The sequence below is a fragment of the Triticum aestivum genome, chromosome 6B (assembly GCF_018294505.1).
Source record: "Triticum aestivum cultivar Chinese Spring chromosome 6B, IWGSC CS RefSeq v2.1, whole genome shotgun sequence".
NCBI classification, from domain to species: Eukaryota; Viridiplantae; Streptophyta; class Magnoliopsida; order Poales; family Poaceae; genus Triticum; species Triticum aestivum.
The window spans coordinates 294,712,746-294,736,417 of NC_057810.1; positions in this window are offsets into that span (position 1 = coordinate 294,712,746).

The following is a 23,672-nucleotide window of genomic DNA, read 5'->3' on the forward strand; positions in this document are numbered from 1 at the left end:
ATAGCAACATGAGTACAAAGGTACCCAGCAAGACTTACGTCAGATCCTACATACATGCACATTATCAAGAAGGGTTGGTGGAGTTATTGCAGCAAGCCAGCTTTGACTCTTGGCTAAACTATCCTACGAGACTCCAACTTGAAATGGTTTTGCGCACACGAGTCCACTACTCACCACTTCAATACACCACCGAGGATCCACCTCCGTCATCCTACGGAAGAGCCATCCTCGGCACTCACGCTTATCTTGAGATTTTTAGTAGTATCCATTCACTTGTCTATGAACTGTATAAGCAACCAAGTAGTCCTTTACCACGGACGCGGCTATTCGAATAGATCATGTTAACCCTGCAGGGGTGTACTTCTTCATACATGTTTCCACCACTTAGCGTCTACACACGACATGTGCTCGGCAGACTTCAAGCGAAAGCCGACGTGGGTGTAGACTACGACCTACCTAAACACCTAAGTCTCTAGTCCAGGTTTATCGCCTATCTAGGTTCCATCCGCAGGGAGTCCGGTCGAGGTTTCCCATACGGCCCCGAACGATGTGTACAGGGTTCCCGAGATACCTAACGGGTATTCGGTACACCGTGCCACGTACCTACCGCATCACAGCCCACCCCGCGGTCAGCGCTGTCCACGGCCTCCAGCAAGCTACAAACACCAGAAACTACTTGCAACTCCTGGACAGAGGACTAGGGTGAATAAGAAGTCGAGCGGGGTCATATTTCAGGGCCCAATGCATGGTAGTAGCTGAATCTTAAATCACGCATACAGATCTCAGTTCTTAAGGTCGGCTTCAATGAAACAACCCACCATGTACTCCTACATGGTCTCTCATCGATACCTTTACCAAATCGTGTTCACCACATCACTCTCATTACCGACATGATCATTTCACTCTAGCCCATCACCCAGATGAACCAGATCTGACACGACTCTAGGCATAGCAGGCATAGCAAGGTAGGAACAACACATACATATGGCTCAATCAATTCCTACACATGCTAGTGGGTTTCATCTAATTACTGTGGCAATGACAGGTCATGCAGAGGAAATGGGTTCAACTACCGTAGCACACAACAGTTTGAAACGTGTTGTCTTAATGCAGTAAAAGAGAGCAAGAGCGAGAACATGGGATTGTATCGATATGATCAAATGGTTGGTTGCTTGCCTGATGGATCGATGCACGGATATGGTTCTTCGCTAGGGTAATCACGGTATCCTCGGAGGCAGAACCTGCCGCAAAGAACACCGATACACAACCATCACCAAACAATGTGCGACAATATGATGCATGCATGAAACATGGCAATATGAGTGTGTTGGGCTAATGCAACTAAAACCAGATGGGTTTGAATCAATTTGAACCAAAGATTCAAATTTCAAACTCATAAATGGCCCTTTAAAGTGTTTTATCTTGTTCTGCACTAAACCTCAAGTTAGTTTGTTTAAACATGCATGAAACTAGTACAGATAGATAGATTGGATTTTTCTGATCATTTTTCATATATAATTTGTTTGATTTGGAGCTACGGTTGAATTTATATGAATTTTTGAAGTTTGCAACAATTTCTGGAATTTATAAATCATTTTAGATTTATTTTAATTTCAGAAAAGGTTTACTGCGTCAGCATGAGGTCATGCTGACCTCAGCAAGTCAACAGACCTGGTCCAGGTCAAACCTGACGCGTGGGTCCAGGGTGTCAGTGGATAATTAACTAATTTAATTTAGTTTAAACTAATCTAGATAATTAGCAGAAGGGGGCCCCACCTGTCATTGACTCAACAGAGTCAACCAGGGCCCACCCGTGGTCAAAGTTAAAACGGCTGCACCGGCGTTTATCCGCCGGCGAGCCCGACGCGGCGGCGGAAGTGGTTTTGACCGTTCCGGCCACCAAATGGGGCGCGGAAGGCATCTACGTGGAGCTGAGGACGAGCCGCGGCTCTTGGTGGAGTCAGTTGGGGTCGGGGTGGCCGGAGTTGGCGCTGGCGACGACCTAGGCGGTCACCGGAGTTCGGGTGAAGGCGAACTCGGGGCTAGGGTGTGCGGTGAGGTGCGGGGAGTGCACGGTTGGACTCAACGCAACGTGGTGAGTGCGTTGGACACCGTGAGGTGGCCGGAGGATGGCCGGGAGCACGTCAGCGACGAGATCCACGGCGGTGCGTGCGGGTGATCTTCGTGCGGTGGCTACACGGCTCGGGGGCGAGAGAGGAAGGGTAGGAGGGGTAGCTAGGCTCACAGAGCACCCGTAGAGGCCACCGGCGGGGTCGGGGATGAGTTGATGCGGCGACGGCGTTGAAGGGGATCTCCGGCGACGGCGGACTCGGGCGAGGTCGGTGCAGTGGACTCGGGCCTTGCGAGCACACTCTGCTTTTACACGACGGCAGACGTTGCAATTAGCAATATACTGAGCAATTTCTCTCTTCATCCTAGTCCACCAGAACCTCTGGCGTAGGTCCTGATACATCTTGGTACTACTGGGATGAATGGTGAGAGGAGATTCATGAGCCTCCTTAAGGATCAACTGCCGTAGATGCTGGTTCTTGGGAACCACTAAACGGTTCTCAAAGTACACAACACCATGATCATTTGTGGAGAAACATCTAGCACCTCCGCTAGCAATGTTCTCCTTGATCTTAGATATTCCCTTATCTCGCTTTTGGGCAGCGATGATTTGATCCGTAAGAGTAGGTTTCGCCACCAAGGTGGAAAGAAATCCTTGAGGAACAATGTGAAGGTTAAGCTTCCAAAATTCCTCATGGAGAAGCGGTTGACTTTGTTGTAACATCAGGTTGTTACAATAAGATTTACGACTTAGCGCATCAGCCATGACGTTGGCTTTCCCTGGGGTGTAAGTTATTCCTAAGTCAAAATCTGTGATCAACTCGACCCAACGTCTTTGCCTGAGATTTAAATCCGGTTGGGTGAATATATACTTCAGACTTTGGTGATCAGTGTAGATTTCGCAACGATTACCGAGAAGGTAATGTCGCCATGTTTTGAGTGCATGGACTACAGCTGCAAGCTCTAGATCATGAGTGGGGTAGTTTTCCTCATGTGGGTGTAATTGTCGTGAAGCATAAGCAATTACGTGTCGATCTTGCATGAGAATACAGCCTAGTCCTTGTCGCGAGGCGTCGCAGTAGATAACAAAATCCTTGGAAAAATCCGGTGGTACCAGTACGGGAGCAGAGGTTAAACGTCTTTTCAGTTCCTGGAAACTGTGCTCACATTGTGAAGTCCACTCGAACTTTTTATCTTTCTTGAGGAGTTCAGTTAGAGGTTTGGCAACTTTGGAGAAATTCTCGACAAAGCAACGGCAATAGCTCGCTAGGCCAAGGAAACTCCTAACTTGCTTGACCGATTCAGGTGGAGTCCAATTAAGAACGGCTTGAACTCGCTCAGGGTTAACAGCAATGCCTTTACCAGAAATTACATGTCCAAGATAGGTCACTTCTGACAACCAGAATTCACATTTAGAAAATTTGGCATAAAGGCGATGCTCTCGAAGTTTCTTCAACACTAGCCTTAGGTGTTCGGCATGTTCTTCCTCGTTCTTGGAGTAGATGAGTATATCATCGAGGTAAACCACGACGAATTTATCCAAATACTCCATGAAGATTGAGTTCATCAACCGAGAGAAGGTGGCTGGAGCGTTGGTTAAACCGAAGGACATGACGGTGTACTCGTATTGGCCATAACGAGTAACAAAGGCCGTTTTCGGAATGTCCCCGTTCCTGATTTTGATTTGATCGTAGCCCAACCTCAAATCCATTTTAGAGAAGATTGAGGATCCAGCGAGCTGATCATACAGGTCGTTGATCCTGGGGAGCGGATACTTGTTCTTAATTGTGACCAAGTTGACAGGTCGATAATTTACAACCATCCGGTCCGTACCATCCTTCTTCTTGACGAAGAGGACGGGGCAAGCCCAAGGAGATGAACTAGGTCGGATGAAACCCTTTTTCAAGGACTCATCGAGTTGTTTCTTAAGCTCGGCTAGTTCAAAAGGTGCCATCTTGTAGGGTCTTCTGGAAATCGGGACAGTTCCTGGAATGAGATCTATCACGAATTCGACATCTCTGTCAGGTGGAACACCTGGCAATTCCTCTGGGAAGACATCCGGAAAGTCACGGACTACCGGAACGTCCTCAAGGTCTGGCAAAGGGCTGGCGTTAAGAGAATATAACTGTCGCTTGGCTATTCGGGTCAAGACATTGACTATCTTCCTCGAAGGATGGGTGAGTTGAACAGTCCTAGAGAAGCAATCAATTTTGGCATGATGGGCTGACATCCAGTCCATACCCAAGATGATATTAATATCCGAAGATTTGAGGGCTATCAGAGATGCGACAAAAACAAGTTTGTCGACTTGAATTTCATTTCCATGGCTTACTCTAGAAGTTTGCCATTTGGATCCCGGAGTTTGAATTACCATAGAGGTGGGCATCTCACAGAATGCGGTGTTATGCAGACGAGCATAGCTCTCGGATATAAATGAATGAGATGCTCCTGTATCGAAAAGAACAGATGCCGGGTGGCAATTAACAAGGAGCGTACCGAGAACGACGTTGGGATCTTCTTGAGCCTCTTCCGCAGAAACACAATTAACATGGCCACGAGCAGTGGTGGTCGGCTTGGCGTAGAACACTTTCCCTGTCGGCTTGCCGCGGCCAACAGTTTTTGCTGTCTGGTTGGGGTTGGTTTGGGGACACTCGCGCATATAGTGGCCTGATTCCCCACACTTGAAACAAGTCACGGAACTGGTGCGTGGGGGAGCATTGTTGGTTGGACCACCATAGGGCTTGGCTGGTGCATATTGCTGAGCTGGGCGAGGCGCCTGGAAGGATGGCCTCGGTGTGAACCTGGGTGGCAGGGCAGTGTTAGGCACCCATACGCGGCGCTTCTGAGGACCAGCACCGGATGAGGAACCCAAGTCACGGCCATGCTTGCGTGTTGCTTCATAATCAGTCTGACCAGTCTCAGCACTGATGGCTTTGTTAACAAGCTTCTGAAAAAATGTGCACTCATGCAGACGAAGGTCGCGGCGAAGCTCGGGACTAAGCCCCTTACGGAACCTTGCCTGCTTCTTGGCATCAGTAGAAACTTCCTCCGTTGCATAACGGGCAAGGTTACCAAACTCCCTGCTGTAAGCGTCAACAGAGAGTCGACCTTGAGTGAAACTACAGAACTCCTCATGTTTACGGTCCATGAGACCCTCCGGAATGTGATGTTCACGGAAAGCCTCGCTGAATTCAGCCCAAGTAGTGACGTGGCCTGCTGGGCGCATAGCTTCATAATTCTCCCACCAGAGACTGGCGGGGCCTTCAAGATGATATGCAGCAAAGGTGACCTTGTCAACCTCAGCTACTAGCGCAAAATGCAGTTTGTGAGAAATATTGCGAAGCCAGTCATCAGCGTCGAGAGGCTCGACGGAGTGGTGGAACGTGGGTGGATGTAACTTGATGAAATCACTGAGTGACACCAAGTTAGTCCTCTGATGGTGTGATGTGTTCTGTTCAATACGCTCCAATAAACGGTTGGTCTCCCGCTTGTTTATCTCAGCCTCTAGCATAACTTCTGCCAGAGAGGGAGGGTGAGGCAGATTTGTATCCCCAACTCTGCTGCCTTCGGCCTGCTCTGGGGGAGCAGGGTTGTTGCGGGTGTTTACCATCCTAGGAAAAACAAGACAATGGTTTAGTCCAACATGACAAGATTCCGACATAGAATGTAGAATGTAATGGACAACTCAGAATGCAAGATGATCATCCGTATGACATGGTAGATACAGAAACTACTTCTTTTATTCCATCGTCATACACACCATACGAGGTTTAGTACAAGACCAACAATTACTACTACGGTGAGAGGAGGATTACATATCATCGGAGGCATCCCAAGCTCCTATACATTATTTTTCCTACACCCCCGGAATTACTACACGCTAAGTCATATTCCACAAGTCATGCAGGACGGTGGAAATACAACTATTACAATACCTAGTGGAACTACTACTATCTCAGTCATCTCCGTAGTAGTTCTCATAGAAGTCTCCTCCATAGCCTGGAAGTTCAACGTGAGCATCCGGAAACAAACGGTCCTGAGGAGCCTGTGGACCAAAAGGGCTAGGGTGAGGTCTTGGACCAACAAACGGTGGCCTGCGAGGACCACGAGGTGGGGTGATGCCTCCCACATCACGCCAATCCATCATGTCCGGCAGAGCAGGCCTAACAGGATATAGATCTCTCATATCCATGCATCCAGCTTGCACAGCCGGTGCAAACCGAGTCAAGGTGGCCCAATGATCGGCGCGGGTGTTGAAAAGCTCCATTCTCAAGGCCCGATTCTCTCGGTCCTTATCCTCGAGCAACTCAGCAGTGGTGCGAGTTAGTGAGTCCTCCTGACTGGGGTCAGAATAGATAGCCCGGAGATAACCGTGCGCTCCAGGAAGTGAAGCCGGCATATACCGGAAGTCGGTGTTGCGAAGCAGGCCAGTCCTGACTCGCATGATGGTCATCATAGAATAAGCCGCATCTTGCACAGCCATCTCAATAGTAACACCGAGCCCATAGGAACAGTGAAGAGCCTCAGTAGAACCAGGATAAGAGGGAAATATCCGGACGGTGCAAAGATACTGGCTTTGGTTAAAATCTCGAAACTGCTCTTCGACCGTGTATTCGGGATACCAACGGTAACCCGTCTCGATCATCACTCGGACTAACATGGTCGTATGACCGGTCACACCAATGCATCGGGTCAGGCGAACCACTTGATTTTGGTCGCGAGTGGCCATCTGAAAGCACAACCATAATGCAAAGGCATTAGAATTTCTAGCAAAATTTCGACAGCATAACTTCTGTAAATGCTCAAGAAGGGTTTGAGACATTTATCAAAAAATTGCATAGACACTCAACAATATCATATCAAGGTTCTGGGTTCAACTTATCAGCATAACAAGGTAGTAGAACTGAACTAGGCTTGTAGTCAACAAACCTATAAGGTACTACTGATTCGTAACACGTGAACCTGATAGAGAGAGAAGATCCTAATCCTTAATCCCCGGTAGAAGAATGGACTGACTCAGATCAGAATGCCATGAGGTAAAGAAGTAAAAGGAGCCTTACGTACGATCCCACAATCAATTCCCCTACATATAACTAAAGCATTTCTAGACTCAACATCGACCAGTTTGGTTTGGAGAACCTACAGGTAGTCCGGCTCTGATGCCAACGCTGTCAGGACCCCGACTCAATGTCACATCGATCTAGCCTGTAACACCTCATATCACTTTGCGGCCTCACGCACGGTATTCCCACGGGTGTCGCCTTACCTTTGCCCGGGACCGTTTGCGCCTTTTGGCTCACGTATATGATGATGTCGCTAGCATCCATATGATAAGGAGCCCGGGCTGACATGACTAGTCGTAAACCCAAAGTGGCACGGGCTTACAGGGACAGGCATCCATGACCCAGCATCGAACGTGTCGGTCATCAGCAAGTGGGTCCGGGCTGTAGCACTAGGCTAGCAGGACTCCGGTAGACCGGGCTGTAGCGGGCTAACAGGGCTCCGGTACTCAATGCATGACATTTCCCCGAAGGGACAGACACAGGAACGAAGAAGGACACATGCCGGCCAGCCTAAGTGTTCCGGAGCAGTAGCAAGCTACCATGGCTCAATGGAAACACTAGGAGACATTTCCCGGTAAGAGAGGCTACTAAAGATAAACAACTAGATAGTCAGATCCCACACATACCAAGCATTTCAATCATACCCACAATATGCTCGATATGTGCAAATACAACAAGGCATCACAACATGACTCTACGACACAAGTACTTTATTTAAAGGCTCAGAGAGCCATACATAACATACATACAAGTACGGGTCACATGACCCACATTCAAGTCATACAGTCATACAAACCAGCAGCGGAAGTAACTTGTCTGAGTACAGACAACTAGTAAAATAAAAGAGGCTTGGAAAGCCTAGCTATACTACGTGGACCTTCACAAGCTCAGGATTACCACCTGGGCCTTAGTCTACTCGTCGATGTCAACGTCTACGAAGAACCCATCAGAAGGGGTTGCAGCGCCTTCTGTAAAATGTAAATTATAGCAACATGAGTACAAAGGTACCCAGCAAGACTTACGTCAGATCCTACATACATGCACATTATCAAGAAGGGTTGGTGGAGTTATTGCAGCAAGCCAGCTTTGACTCTTGGCTAAACTATCCTATGAGACTCCAACTTGAAATGGTTTTGCGCACACGAGTCCACTACTCACCACTTCAATACACCACCGAGGATCCACCTCCGTCATCCTACGGAAGAGCCATCCTCGGCACTCACGCTTATCTTGAGATTTTTAGTAGTATCCATTCACTTGTCTATGAACTGTATAAGCAACCAAGTAGTCCTTTACCGCGGACGCGGCTATTCGAATAGATCATGTTAACCCTGCAGGGGTGTACTTCTTCATACATGTTTCCACCACTTAGCGTCTGCACACGACATGTGCTCGGCAGACTTCAAGCGAAAGCCGACGTGGGTGTAGACTACGACCTACCTAAACACCTAAGTCTCTAGTCCAGGTTTATCGCCTATCTAGGTTCCATCCGCAGGGAGTCCGGCCGAGGTTTCCCATACGGCCCCGAACGATGTGTACAGGGTTCCCGAGATACCTAACGGGTATTCGGTACACCGTGCCACGTACCTACCGCATCACAGCCCACCCCGCGGTCAGCGCTGTCCACGCCCTCCAGCAAGCTACAAACACCAGAAACTACTTGCAACTCCTGGACAGAGGACTAGGGTGAATAAGAAGTCGAGCGGGGTCATATTTCAGGGCCCAATGCATGGTAGTAGCTGAATCTTAAATCACGCATACAGATCTCAGTTCTTAAGGTCGGCTTCAATGAAACAACCCACCATGTACTCCTACATGGTCTCTCATCGATACCTTTACCAAATCGTGTTCACCACATCACTCTCATTACCGACATGATCATTTCACTCTAGCCCATCACCCAGATGAACCAGACCTGACACGACTCTAGGCATAGCAGGCATAGCAAGGTAGGAACAACACATACATATGGCTCAATCAATTCCTACACATGCTAGTGGGTTTCATCTAATTACTGTGGCAATGACAGGTCATGCAGAGGAAATGGGTTCAACTACCGTAGCACACAACAGTTTGAAACACGTTGTCTTAATGCAGTAAAAGAGAGCAAGAGCGAGAACATGGGATTGTATCGATATGATCAAATGGTTGGTTGCTTGCCTGATGGATCGATGCACGGATATGGTTCTTCGCTAGGGTAATCACGGCACTCCTCGGAGGCAGAACCTGCCGCAAAGAACACCGATACACAACCATCACCAAACAATGTGCGACAATATGATGCATGCATGAAACATGGCAATATGAGTGTGTTGGGCTAATGCAACTAAAACCAGATGGGTTTGAATCAATTTGAACCAAAGATTCAAATTTCAAACTCATAAATGGCCCTTTAAAGTGTTTTATCTTGTTCTGCACTAAACCTCAAGTTAGTTTGTTTAAACATGCATGAAACTAGTACAGATGGATAGATTGGATTTTTCTGATCATTTTTCATATATAATTTGTTTGATTTGGAGCTACGGTTGAATTTATATGAATTTTTGAAGTTTGCAACAATTTCTGGAATTTATAAATCATTTTAGATTTATTTTAATTTCAGAAAAGGTTTACTGCGTCAGCATGAGGTCATGCTGACCTCAGCAAGTCAACAGACCCGGTCCAGGTCAAACCTGACGCGTGGGTCCAGGGTGTCAGTGGATAATTAACTAATTTAATTTAGTTTAAACTAATCTGGATAATTAGCAGAAGGGGGCCCCACCTGTCATTCACTCAACAGAGTCAACCAGGGCCCACCCGTGGTCAAAGTCAAAACGGCTGCACCGGCGTTTAGCCGCCGGCGAGCCCGAGGCGGCGGCGGAAGTGGTTTTGGCCGTTCCGGCCACCAAATGGGGCGCGGAAGGCATCTACGTGGAGCTGAGGACGAGCCGCGGCTCTTGGTGGAGTCAGTTGGGGTCGGGGTGGCCGGAGTTGGCGCCGGTGACGACCTAGGCGGTCACCGGAGTTCGGGTGAAGGCGAACTTGGGGCTAGGGTGTGCGTTGAGGTGCGGGGAGTGCACGGTTGGACTCAACGCAACGTGGTGAGTGCGTTGGACACCGTGAGGTGGCCGGAGGATGGCCGGGAGGACGTCGGCGACGAGATCCACGGCGGTGCGTGCGGGTGATCTTCGTGCGGTGGCTACACGGCTCGGGGGCGAGAGAGGAAGGGTAGGAGGGGTAGCTAGGCTCACAGAGCACCCGTAGAGGCCACCGGCGGGGTCGGGGACGAGCTGATGCGGCGACGGCATTGAAGGGGTTCTCCAGCGACGGCGGACTCGGGCGAGGTCGGTGCAGTGGACTCGGGCCTTGCGAGCACACGGGGCTCGGGTAGCTCGATGAAGTGGACGGCGGCGGAGCTCCTGGACACGAGAGATGACGCACGGGCGGCGGGGAGCGCGGCTACGGCGATGGAGCGGCGGCGGTGGCGTCGGCCATGGCTGGGGAGCGCGAGGGGGAGGAGCTGGAGGGGAGAGGGGACGTCTGGGGGGTTCGGGGTAGAGAGAGGGGTCGATCCACGGCGTTAGCCGGGCGAGTGGAGCGGCGAGGCGGCGAGCAGGTGCGTGGCACCCATGCGGTGCTCGCCGTTGAGCACCTGCCTGCCTGCCTGGCCGGCAAGCAGCTCGCTGGCGCGGTGCTGGGCTGGGCCGGCAGGTGGGCCGGGTTGCAGGCGCCAGGTAAGTTTTCCTTTCTGTTTTTTTTGTCTTTTTCTATTTTTCTGCAACTTTGTTGAATTATTAAAAATACCTAGGCAACTCCTAAAATCACCAAACTGCTCCTGGTCCAAAGTTGGAATATTTCCAACATGAAACATTTCAGTTTAGGAATATTTGAGCAATTGAAATATTTTATATAATTTTAAATGCCCAAATTCAAATACTTATCATTTAATTCAAAGACCCTAAGATGACCTAGAAAATTGTGCAACACTTTTGGCAGAGGTTCTGAACCAAGACAAAAATGATGGACATTTTAGAAGGGCATTTCAGGTTCATTGAAAAAGTTTTTAGTAAACCCTAGTTGGTTTCAGAGGGGGCTGGGGGTTCTGACATCCCCATTTCAAGTTTCTGATGAAAGGATAGACATGATGCAACACTCTAATGCATGAACTAGCTAGGGTGTGACAACTCACCCCCACTCAAAAGAATCTCGTCTCGAGATTCGGGTTCCTCCGGGAAGAAGGCGGGATACTCGAGTCGAAGACGATCCTCCCTTTCCCAAGTTGCTTCATTCTCAGAATGGTGCGACCATTGAACCTTGAGAAACTTGATATTATGACGTCGAGTGGTACGCTCAGCTTGATCGAGGATACGAACGGGGTACTCTCGATACGTGAGATTATCTTGGAGATCAAGCGTTTCGTGGTCTACTCCACGGATAGGATCCGAGAAGCAACGCCTGAGTTGAGAAACGTGGAAGATGTCGTGGACTCTGGAGAGATGCGGAGGTAGTTCCAATTGGTAGGCAACTTCTCCTCGTTTTGCGAGAATGCGAAAGGGTCCAATGTAACGAGGAGCCAATTTGCCCTTGATACCGAAGCGATGGGTTCCCTTCAGAGGAGTAACCCGAAGGTAAGCCTTCTCGTCAACCTCAAAAGTCATAGCCTTATGTTTTCGGTCATATTGACTCTTTTGACGAGATTGGGCTGTTTTCAACTTTTCACGAACGATGCGAACTTGCTCTTCTGCTTCCTGAATCATATCCGGGCCAAAGAATTGTCTTTCCCCGGTTTCTGACCAGTTAAGAGGCGTTCGACACCTTCGTCCATAGAGAACTTCAAAAGGGGCTTTGCCCAAGCTGGATTGATAGCTGTTGTTATAAGCAAATTCGGCAAATGGAAGGCACTTCTCCCAATCCATTCCGAATGAGATAACAGAGGCTCGAAGCATGTCTTCTAGAATCTGGTTGACGCGTTCCACTTGACCACTTGATTGAGGGTGGAAAGCGGTACTAAAAGAAAGGCGGGTTCCCATAGCATTTTGGAAACTTTCCCAAAATCGAGAGGTGAAAAGACTTCCTCGATCCGAGTTAATTTCCAAAGGAACACCATGGAGAGACACTATTCGGGAGATGTACAAGTCTGCTAACTGACTAGCAGTTATACTCTCACGAACAGGTAAGAAATGGGCCACTTTGGAAAGACGATCGATAACGACGAAGATAGCATTATTCCCTCTTTTGGTCCTGGGAAAACCGGTGATGAAGTCCATACCAATTTTATCCCATTTCCATTCAGGAATAGCTAGGGGTTGAAGGGTGCCAGCAGGCCGTTGATGCTCTGCTTTTACACGACGGCAGACGTCGCAATTAGCAATATACTGAGCAATTTCTCTCTTCATCCTAGTCCACCAGAACCTCTGGCGTAGGTCCTGATACATCTTGGTACTACTGGGATGAATGGTGAGAGGAGATTCATGAGCCTCCTTAAGGATCAACTGCCGTAGATGCTGGTTCTTGGGAACCACTAAACGGTTCTCAAAGTACACAACACCATGATCATTTGTGGAGAAACATCTAGCACCTCCGCTAGCAATGTTCTCCTTGATCTTAGATATTCCCTTATCTCGCTTTTGGGCAGCGATGATTTGATCCGTAAGAGTAGGTTTCGCCACCAAGGTGGAAAGAAATCCTTGAGGAACAATGTGAAGGTTAAGCTTCCAAAATTCCTCATGGAGAAGCGGTTGACTTTGTTGTAACATCAGGTTGTTACAATAAGATTTACGACTTAGCGCATCAGCCATGACGTTGGCTTTCCCTGGGGTGTAAGTTATTCCTAAGTCAAAATCTGTGATCAACTCGACCCAACGTCTTTGCCTGAGATTTAAATCCGGTTGGGTGAATATATACTTCAGACTTTGGTGATCAGTGTAGATTTCGCAACGATTACCGAGAAGGTAATGTCGCCATGTTTTGAGTGCATGGACTACAGCTGCAAGCTCTAGATCATGAGTGGGGTAGTTTTCCTCATGTGGGTGTAATTGTCGTGAAGCATAAGCAATTACGTGTCGATCTTGCATGAGAATACAGCCTAGTCCTTGTCGCGAGGCGTCGCAGTAGATAACAAAATCCTTGGAAAAATCCGGTGGTACCAGTACGGGAGCAGAGGTTAAACGTCTTTTCAGTTCCTGGAAACTGTGCTCACATTGTGGAGTCCACTCGAACTTTTTATCTTTCTTGAGGAGTTCAGTTAGAGGTTTGGCAACTTTGGAGAAATTCTCGACAAAGCGACGGCAATAGCTCGCTAGGCCAAGGAAACTCCTAACTTGCTTGACCGATTCAGGTGGAGTCCAATTAAGAACGGCTTGAACTCGCTCAGGGTTAACAGCAATGCCTTTACCAGAAATTACATGTCCAAGATAGGTCACTTCTGACAACCAGAATTCACATTTAGAAAATTTGGCATAAAGGCGATGCTCTCGAAGTTTCTTCAACACTAGCCTTAGGTGTTCGGCATGTTCTTCCTCGTTCTTGGAGTAGATGAGTATATCATCGAGGTAAACCACGACGAATTTATCCAAATACTCCATGAAGATTGAGTTCATCAACCGAGAGAAGGTGGCTGGAGCGTTGGTTAAACCGAAGGACATGACGGTGTACTCGTATTGGCCATAACGAGTAACAAAGGCCGTTTTCGGAATGTCCCCGTTCCTGATTTTGATTTGATGGTAGCCCAACCTCAAATCCATTTTAGAGAAGACTGAGGATCCAGCGAGCTGATCATACAGGTCGTTGATCCTGGGGAGCGGATACTTGTTCTTAATTGTGACCAAGTTGACAGGTCGATAATCTACAACCATCCGGTCCGTACCATCCTTCTTCTTGATGAAGAGGACGGGGCAAGCCCAAGGAGATGAACTAGGTCGGATGAAACCCTTTTTCAAGGACTCATCGAGTTGTTTCTTAAGCTCGGCTAGTTCAAAAGGTGCCATCTTGTAGGGTCTTCTGGAAATCGGGACAGTTCCTGGAATGAGATCTATCACGAATTCGACATCTCTGTCAGGTGGAACACCTGGCAATTCCTCTGGGAAGACATCCGGAAAGTCACGGACTACCGGAACGTCCTCAAGGTCTGGCAAAGGGCTGGCGTTAAGAGAATATAACTGTCGCTTGGCTATTCGGGTCAAGACATTGACTATCTTCCCCGAAGGATGGGTGAGTTGAACAGTCCTAGAGAAGCAATCAATTTTGGCATGATGGGCTGACATCCAGTCCATACCCAAGATGATATTAATATCCGAAGATTTGAGGGCTATCAGAGATGCGAGAAAAACAAGTTTGTCGACTTGAATTTCATTTCCATGGCTTACTCTAGAAGTTTGCCATTTGGATCCCGGAGTTTGAATTACCATAGAGGTGGGCATCTCACAGAATGTGGTGTTATGCAGACGAGCATAGCTCTCGGATATAAATGAATGAGATGCTCCTGTATCGAAAAGAACAGATGCCAGGTGGCAATTAACAAGGAGCGTACCGAGAACGACGTTGGGATCTTCTTGAGCCTCTTCCGCAGAAACACAATTAACATGGCCACGAGCAGTGGTGGCCGGCTTGGCGTAGAACACTTTCCCTGTCGGCTTGCCGCGGCCAACAGTTTTTGCTGTCTGGTTGGGGTTGGTTTGGGGACACTCGCGCATATAGTGGCCTGATTCCCCACACTTGAAACAAGTCACGGAACTGGTGCGTGGGGGAGCATTGTTGGTTGGACCACCATAGGGCTTGGCTGGTGCATATTGCTGAGCTGGGCGAGGCGCCTGGAAGGATGGCCTCGGTGTGAACCTGGGTGGCAGGGCAGTGTTAGGCACCCATACGCGGCGCTTCTGAGGACCAGCACCGGATGAGGAACCCAAGTCACGGCCATGCTTGTGTGTTGCTTCATAATCAGTCTGACCAGTCTCAGCACTGATGGCTTTGTTAACAAGCTTCTGAAAAGATGTGCACTCATGCAGACGAAGGTCGCAGCGAAGCTCAGGACTAAGCCCCTTACGGAACCTTGCCTGCTTCTTGGCATTAGTAGAAACTTCCTCCGTTGCATAACGGGCAAGGTTACCAAACTCCCTGCTGTAAGCGTCAACAGAGAGTCGACCTTGAGTGAAACTACAGAACTCCTCATGTTTACGGTCCATGAGACCCTCCGGAATGTGATGTTCACGGAAAGCCTCGCTGAATTCAGCCCAAGTAGTGACGTGGCCCGCTGGGCGCATAGCTTCATAATTCTCCCACCAGAGACTGGCGGGGCCTTCAAGATGATATGCAGCAGAGGTGACCTTGTCAACCTCAGCTACTAGCGCAGAACGCAGTTTGTGGGAAATATTGCGAAGCCAGTCATCAGCGTCGAGAGGCTGGACGGAGTGGTGGAACGTGGGTGGATGTAACTTGATGAAATCACTGAGTGACACCAAGTTAGTCCTCTAATGGTGTGCTGTGTTCTGTTCAATACGCTCCAATAAACGGTTGGTCTCCTGCTTGTTTCTCTCAACCTCTAGCATAACTTCTGCCAGAGAGGGAGGGTGAGGCAGATTTGTATCCCCAACTCTGCTGCCTTCGGCCTGCTCTGGGGGAGCAGGGTTGTTGCGGGTGTTTACCATCCTAGGAAAAACAAGACAATGGTTTAGTCCAACATGACAAGATTCCGACATAGAATGTAGAATGTAATGGACAACTCAGAATGCAAGATGATCATCCGTATGACATGGTAGATACAGAAACTACTTCTTTTATTCCATCGTCATACACACCATACGAGGTTTAGTACAAGACCAACAATTACTACTACGGTGAGAGGAGGATTACATATCATCGGAGGCATCCCAAGCTCCTATACATTATTTTTCCTACACCCCCGGAATTACTACACGCTAAGTCATATTCCACAAGTCACGCAGGACGGTGGAAATACAACTATTACAATACCTAGTGGAACTACTACTATCTCAGTCATCTCCGTAGTAGTTCTCATAGAAGTCTCCTCCATAGCCTGGAAGTTCAACATGAGCATCTGGAAACAAACGGTCCTGAGGAGCCTGTGGACCAAAAGGGCTAGGGTGAGGTCTTGGACCAACAAACGATGGCCTGCGAGGACCACGAGGTGGGGTGATGCCTCCCACATCACGCCAATCCATCATGTCCGGCAGAGCAGGCCTAACAGGATACAGATCTCTCATATCCATGCATCCAGCTTGCACAGCCGGTGCAAACCGAGTCAAGGTGGCCCAATGATCGGCGCGGGTGTTGAAAAGCTCCATTCTCAAGGCCCGATTCTCTCGGTCCTTATCCTCGAGCAACTCAGCAGTGGTGCGAGTTAGTGAGTCCTCCTGACTGGGGTCAGAATAAATAGCCCGGAGATACCATGCGCTCCAGGAAGTGAAGCCAGCATATACCGGAAGTCGGTGTTGCGAAGCAGGCCAGTCCTGACTCGCATGATGGTCATCATAGAATAAGACGCATCTTGCACAGCCATCTCAATAGTAACACCGAGCCCATAGGAACAGTGAAGAGCCTTAGTAGAACCAGGATAAGAGGGAAATATCCGGACAGTGCAAAGATACTGGCTTTGGTTAAAATCTCGAAACTGCTCTTCGACCGTGTATTCGGGATACCAACGGTAACCCGTCTCGATCATCACTCGGACTAACATGGCCGTATGACCGGTCACACCAATGCATCGGGTCAGGCGAACCACTTGATTTTGGTCGCGAGTGGCCATCTGAAAGCACAACCATAATGCAAAGGCATTAGAATTTCTAGCAAAATTTCGGCAGCATAACTGCTGTAAATGCTCAAGAAGGGTTTGAGACATTTATCAAAAAATTGCATAGACACTCAACAATATCATATCAAGGTTCTGGGTTCAACTTATCAGCATAACAAGGTAGTAGAACTGAACTAGGCTTGTAGTCAACAAACCTATAAGGTACTACTGATTCGTAACACGTGAACCTGATAGAGAGAGAAGATCCTAATCCTTAATCCCCGGTAGAAGAATGGACTGACTCAGATCAGAATGCCATGAGGTAAAGAAGTAAAAAGAGCCTTACGTACCATCCCACAATCAATTCCCCTACATATAACTAAAGCATTTCTAGACTCAACATCGACCAGTTTGGCTTGGAGAACCTACAGGCAGTCCGGCTCTGATGCCAACGCTGTCAGGACCCCGACTCATTGTCACATCGATCTAGCCTGTAACACCTCATATCACTTTGCGGCCTCATGCACGGTATTCCCACGGGTGTCGCCTTACCTTTGCCCGGGACCGTTTGCGCCTTTTGGCTCACGTATATGATGATGTCGCTAGCATCCATATGATAAGGAGCCCGGGCTGACATGACTAGTCGTAAACCCAAAGTGGCACGGGCTTACAGGGACAGGCATCCATGACCCAGCATCAAACGTGTCGGTCATCAGCAAGTGGGTCCGGGCTGTAGCACTGGGCTAGCAGGACTCCGGTAGACCGGGCTGTAGCGGGCTAACAGGGCTCCGGTACTCAATGCGTGACATTTCCCCGAAGGGACAGACACAGGAACGAAGAAGGACACATGCCGGCCAGCCTAAGTGTTCTGGAGCAGTAGCAAGCTACCATGTCTCAATGGAAACACTAGGAGACATTTCCCGGTAAGAGAGGCTACTAAAGATAAACAACTAGATAGTCAGATCCCACACATACCAAGCATTTCAATTACACACAATATGCTCGATATGTGCAAATACAACAAGGCATCACAACATGACTCTACGACACAAGTACTTTATTTAAAGGCTCAGAGAGCCATACATAACATACATACAAGTACGGGTCACACGACCCACATTCAAGTCATACAGTCATACAAACCAGCAGCGGAAGTAACTTGTCTGAGTATAGACAACTAGTAAAATAAAAGAGGCTTGGAAAGCCTAGCTATACTACGTGGACCTTCACAAGCTCAGGATTACCACCTGGGCCTTAGTCTACTCGTCGATGTCAACGTCTATGAAGAACCCATCAGAAGGGGTTGCAGCGCCTTCTGTAAAATGTAAATTATAGCAACATGAGTACAAAGGTACCCAGCAAGACTTACGTCAGATCCTACATACATGCACATTATCAAGAAGGGTTGGTGGAGTTATTGCAGCAAGCCAGCTTTGACTCTTGGCTAAACTATCCTACGAGACTCCAACTTGAAATGGTTTTGCGCACACGAGTCCACTACTCACCACTTCAATACACCACCGAGGATCCACCTCCGTCATCCTACGGAAGAACCATCCTCGGCACTCACGCTTATCTTGAGATTTTTAGTAGTATCCATTCACTTGTCTATGAACTGTATAAGCAACCAAGTAGTCCTTTACCGCGGACGCGGCTATTCGAATAGATCATGTTAACCCTGCAGGGGTGTACTTCTTCATACATGTTTCCACCACTTAGCGTCTGCACACGACATGTGCTCGGCAGACTTCAAGCGAAAGCCGACGTGGGTGTAGACTACGACCTACCTAAACACCTAAGTCTCTAGTCCAGGTTTATCGCCTATCTAGGTTCCATCCGCAGGGAGTCTGGCCGAGGTTTCCCATACGGCCCCGAACGATGTGTACAGGGTTCCCGAGATACCTAACGGGTATTCGGTACACCGTGCCACGTACCTACCGCATCATAGCCCACCCCGCGGTCAGCGCTGTCCACGGCCTCAAGCAAGCTACAAACACCAGAAACTACTTGCAACTCCTGGACAGAGGACTAGGGTGAATAAGAAGTCGAGCGGGGTCATATTTCAGGGCCCAATGCATGGTAGTAGCTGAATCTTAAATCACGCATACAGATCTCAGTTCTTAAGCTCGGCTTCAATGAAACAACCCACCATGTACTCCTACATGGCCTCTCATCGATACCTTTACCAAATCGTGTTCACCACATCACTCTCATTACCGACATGATCATTTCACTCTAGCCCATCACCCAGATGAACCAGACCTAACACGACTCTAGGCATAGCAGGCATAGCAAGGTAGGAACAACACATACATATGGCTCAATCAATTCCTACACATGCTAGTGGGTTTCATCTAATTACTGTGGCAATGACAGGTCATGCAGAGGAAATGGGTTCAACTACCGTAGCACACAACAGTTTGAAACGCGTTGTCTTAATGCAGTAAAAGAGAGTGAGAGGGAGAACATGGGATTGTATCGATATGATCAAATGGTTGGTTGCTTGCCTGATGGATCGATGCACGGATACGGTTCTTCGCTAGGGTAATCACGGCACTCCTCGGAGGCAGAACCTGCCGCAAAGAACACCGATACACAACCATCACCAAACAATGTGCGACAATATGATGCATGCATGAAACATGGCAATATGAGTGTGTTGGGCTAATGCAACTAAAACCAGATGGGTTTGAATCAATTTGAACCAAAGATTCAAATTTCAAACTCATAAATGGCCCTTTAAAGTGTTTTATCTTGTTCTGCACTAAACCTCAAGTTAGTTTGTTTAAACATGCATGAAACTAGTACAGATGGATAGATTGGATTTTTCTGATCATTTTTCATATATGATTTGTTTGATTTGGAGCTACGGTTGAATTTATATGAATTTTTGAAGTTTGCAACAATTTCTGGAATTTATAAATCATTTTAGATTTATTTTAATTTCAGAAAAGGTTTACTGCATCAGCATGAGGTCATGCTGACCTCAGCAAGTCAACAGACCCGGTCCAGGTTAAACCTGACGCGTGGGTCCAGGGTGTCAGTGGATAATTAACTAATTTAATTTAGTTTAAACTAATCTGGATAATTAGCAGAAGGGGGCCCCACCTGTCATTGACTCAACAGAGTCAACCAGGGCCCACCCGTGGTCAAAGTCAAAACGGCTGCACCGGCATTTAGCCGCCGGCGAGCCCGACGCGGCGGCGGAAGTGGTTTTGGCCGTTCCGGCCACCAAATGGGGCGCGGAAGGCATCTACGTGGAGCTGAGGACGAGCCGCGGCTCTTGGTGGAGTCAGTTGGGGTCGGGGTGGCCGGAGTTGGCGCCGGCGACGACCTAGGCGGTCACCGGAGTTCGGGTGAAGGCGAACTCGGGGCTAGGGTGTGCGGTGAGGTGCGGGGAGTGCACGGTTGGACTCAACGCAACGTGGTGAGTGCGTTGGACACCGTGAGGTGGCTGGAGGATGGCCGGGAGCACGTCGGCGACGAGATCCACGGCGGTGCGTGCGGGTGATCTTCGTGCGGTGGCTACACGGCTCGGGGGCGAGAGAGGAAGGGTAGGAGGGGTAGCTAGGCTCACAGAGCACCCGTAGAGGCCACCGGCGGGGTCGGGGACGAGTTGATGCGGCGACGGCGTTGAAGGGGATCTCCGGCGACGGCGGACTCGGGCGAGGTCGGTGCAGTGGACTCGGGCCTTGCGAGCACACGGGGCTCGGGTAGCTCGACGAAGTGGACGGCGGCGGAGCTCCTGGACACGATGAGACGACGCACGGGCGGCGGGGAGCGCGGCTACGGCGATGGAGCGGCGGCGGTGGCGTCGGCCATGGCTGGGGAGCGCGAGGTGGAGGAGCTGGAGAGGAGAGGGGATGTCTGGGGGGTTCGGGGGGTTCGGGGGAGAGAGAGGGGTCGATCCACGGCGTTAGCCGGGCGAGTGGAGCGGCGAGGCGGCGAGCAGGTGCGTGGCACCCATGCGGTGCTCGCCGTCGAGCACCTGCCTGCCTGCCTGGCCGGCAAGCAGCTCACTGGCGCGGCGCTGGGCTGGGCCGGCAGGTGGGCCGGGTTGCAGGCGCCAGGTAAGTTTTCCTTTCTGTTTTTTTTGTCTTTTTCTATTTTTCTGCAACTTTGTTGAATTATTAAAAATACCTAGGCAACTCCTAAAATCACCAAACTGCTCCTGGTCCAAAGTTGGAATATTTCCAACATGAAACATTTCAGTTTAGGAATATTTGAGCATTTGAAATATTTTATATAATTTTAAATGCCCAAATTCAAATACTTATCATTTAATTCAAAGACCCTAAGATGACCTAGAAAATTGTGCAACACTTTTGGCAGAGGTTCTGAACCAAGACAAAAATGATGGACATTTTATAAGGGCATTTCAGGTTCATTGAAAAAGTTTTTAGTAAACCCTAGTTGGTTTCAGAGGGGGCTGGGGGTTCTAACATCCCCATTTCAAGTTTCTGATGAAAGGATAGACATGATGCAACACTCTAATGCATGAACTAGCTAGGGTGTGACATTCTCCTAATGATGTGATCCCGTTAATCAAATGACAACACATGTCTATGGTTTGGAAACATAACCATCTTTGATTAATGATCTAGTCAAGTAGAGGCATACTAGTGGCATTAAGTTTGTCTATGTATTCACACATGTATCATGTTTCCGGTTAATACAATTCTAGCATGAATAATAAACATTTATCATGATATGAGGAAATAAATAATAACTTTATTATTGCCTCTAGGGCATATTTCCTTCAAGCAAAACCCCCCGCATCCCATTTGGCGCCATCCCCCCCCCCCAAACCCTCCCACGTCCGTGGCCGACGCCCCGCCGAATTCCGGTGGCCTGGCCGTCGACCCGCCCGCAAAGGTGAAGAAGAAGGCTGCCAAGGGTCCAAGGAAGCCGCGGTCGGAATGCACGCCGGAGGAGCTCGCCAAGATGGACGCAGAATCAGCGAAGAGGAGGAACCGGAGGGTGGCCGTCAAGGGCAAGACCTCCGCGGCCAAGTTCGCCGCCGAGCGCAATGCGGTGGAGGCCGAGCAGCGCAAGGCCAAGGTCGACGAGAAGGAGGCCATCATCAACAAAGCGCACGCCCTCCTAATGCTTGGCCTTTGCCATTCGGAGGGTTTCTCTGGTGCGGCCGTCGGCCCGACGAGCACATGCTCATTAGTCGCTAGGCCTCAGCACTGCTTGTCGCCAATGTCACGGACCACGCATATGTCTCTTGTCTTTCCGTCGCCAAGGCACGATGGCCATACCCGTCTTCCGGGCTCGCCGGACGTTGGCGTGATCGCGTCGTCCGCCCCGCGCCCCTCGGCCGTCATCGACCTCAACGTCACGCCAGGGTCCAGCAGCGGCGGCCGGTCGTCCGTCGAGATGCAAAGAAAGTAAGCACGGCCATTGTTTACAGGCACCATGCCGTCGACCCGCGTCCTGTTCGACGAAATGGCAACCCCAACACCAACGGTCTATTGGGGAACGCGGTAATTTCAAAACATTTCCTACGATCATGCAAGATCTATCTATGTGATGCATAGAACCGAGAGGGGAGAGTGTGTCCACGTACCCTCATAGACCGAAAGCGGAAGCGTTATGACAACGCGGTTGATGTAGTCATACATCTTCATGATCTGACCGATCTTAGTACAGAACGTACGGCACCTCCACGATCAGCACACATTCAGCTCGGAGACATCCCTCGTACTCTTGATCCAGTTGAGGCCTAGGGAGAGTTTCGTCAGCACAACGGCGTGGTGACGGTGATGATGAAGTTACCGATGCAGGGCTTCGCCTAAGCACTACGACGATATGACCAAGGTGTCTAACTGTGGAGGGGGCACCGCACACGGCTAAACAATGTCAACTTGTGTGTTCTAGGGCGCCCCCTGCCCCTGTATATAAAGGAGCAAGGAGGAGGCCGGTCGGCCCTTGGGGCACGCCAAGGAGGGGAGGAGTCCTCCTCCTAGTAGGAGTAGAACTCCTCCTTTCCTAGTCCAACTAGGTGGGGGAAGGGGGAAGGAAGGAGAGGGAAAGAGGGGCTGCGCCCCCCTCCCCTAGTCCAATTTGGACTCCCCTTGGGGGGGCACCTCTTGGGCTGCTGCCCTCTCTCTCCCCTAAGGCCCACTAAGGCCCAATACTTCCCCGGGGGGTTCCGGTAACCCCTCCAGCACTCCGGTTTTCTTCGAAATCACCCGCAACACTTCCGGTGTCCGAATATAGCTGTCCAATATATCAATCTTTATGTCTCGACCATTTTGAGACTCCTCGTCATGTTCGTGATCACATCCGAGACTCCAAACTACCTTCGGTATATCAAAACACATAAACTCATAATACCGATCGTCATCGAGCGTTAAGCGTGCGGACCCGACGGGTTCGAGAACTATGTAGACATGACCGAGACATGTCTCCGGTCAATAACCAATAGTAGAACCTGGATGCTCATATTGGTTCCTACATATTCTACGAAGATCTTTATCGGTCAAACCGCATAACAACATACGTTGTTCCCTTTGTCATAGGTATGTTACTTGCCCGAGATTCGATCGTCGGTATCTCAATACCTAGTTCAATCTCGTTACCGGCAAGTCTCTTTACTCATTCCGTAATACTTCATCCCGTAACTAACTCATTAGTTACAATGCTTGCAAGGCTTATAGTGATGAGTATTACTAAGAGGGCCTAGAGATACCTCTCCGAAACATGGAGTGACAAATCCTAATCTCGATCTATGCCAACCCAACAAACACCTATGGAGACACCTATAGAGCACCTTTATAATCACCCTTTTACGTTGTGACGTTTGGTAG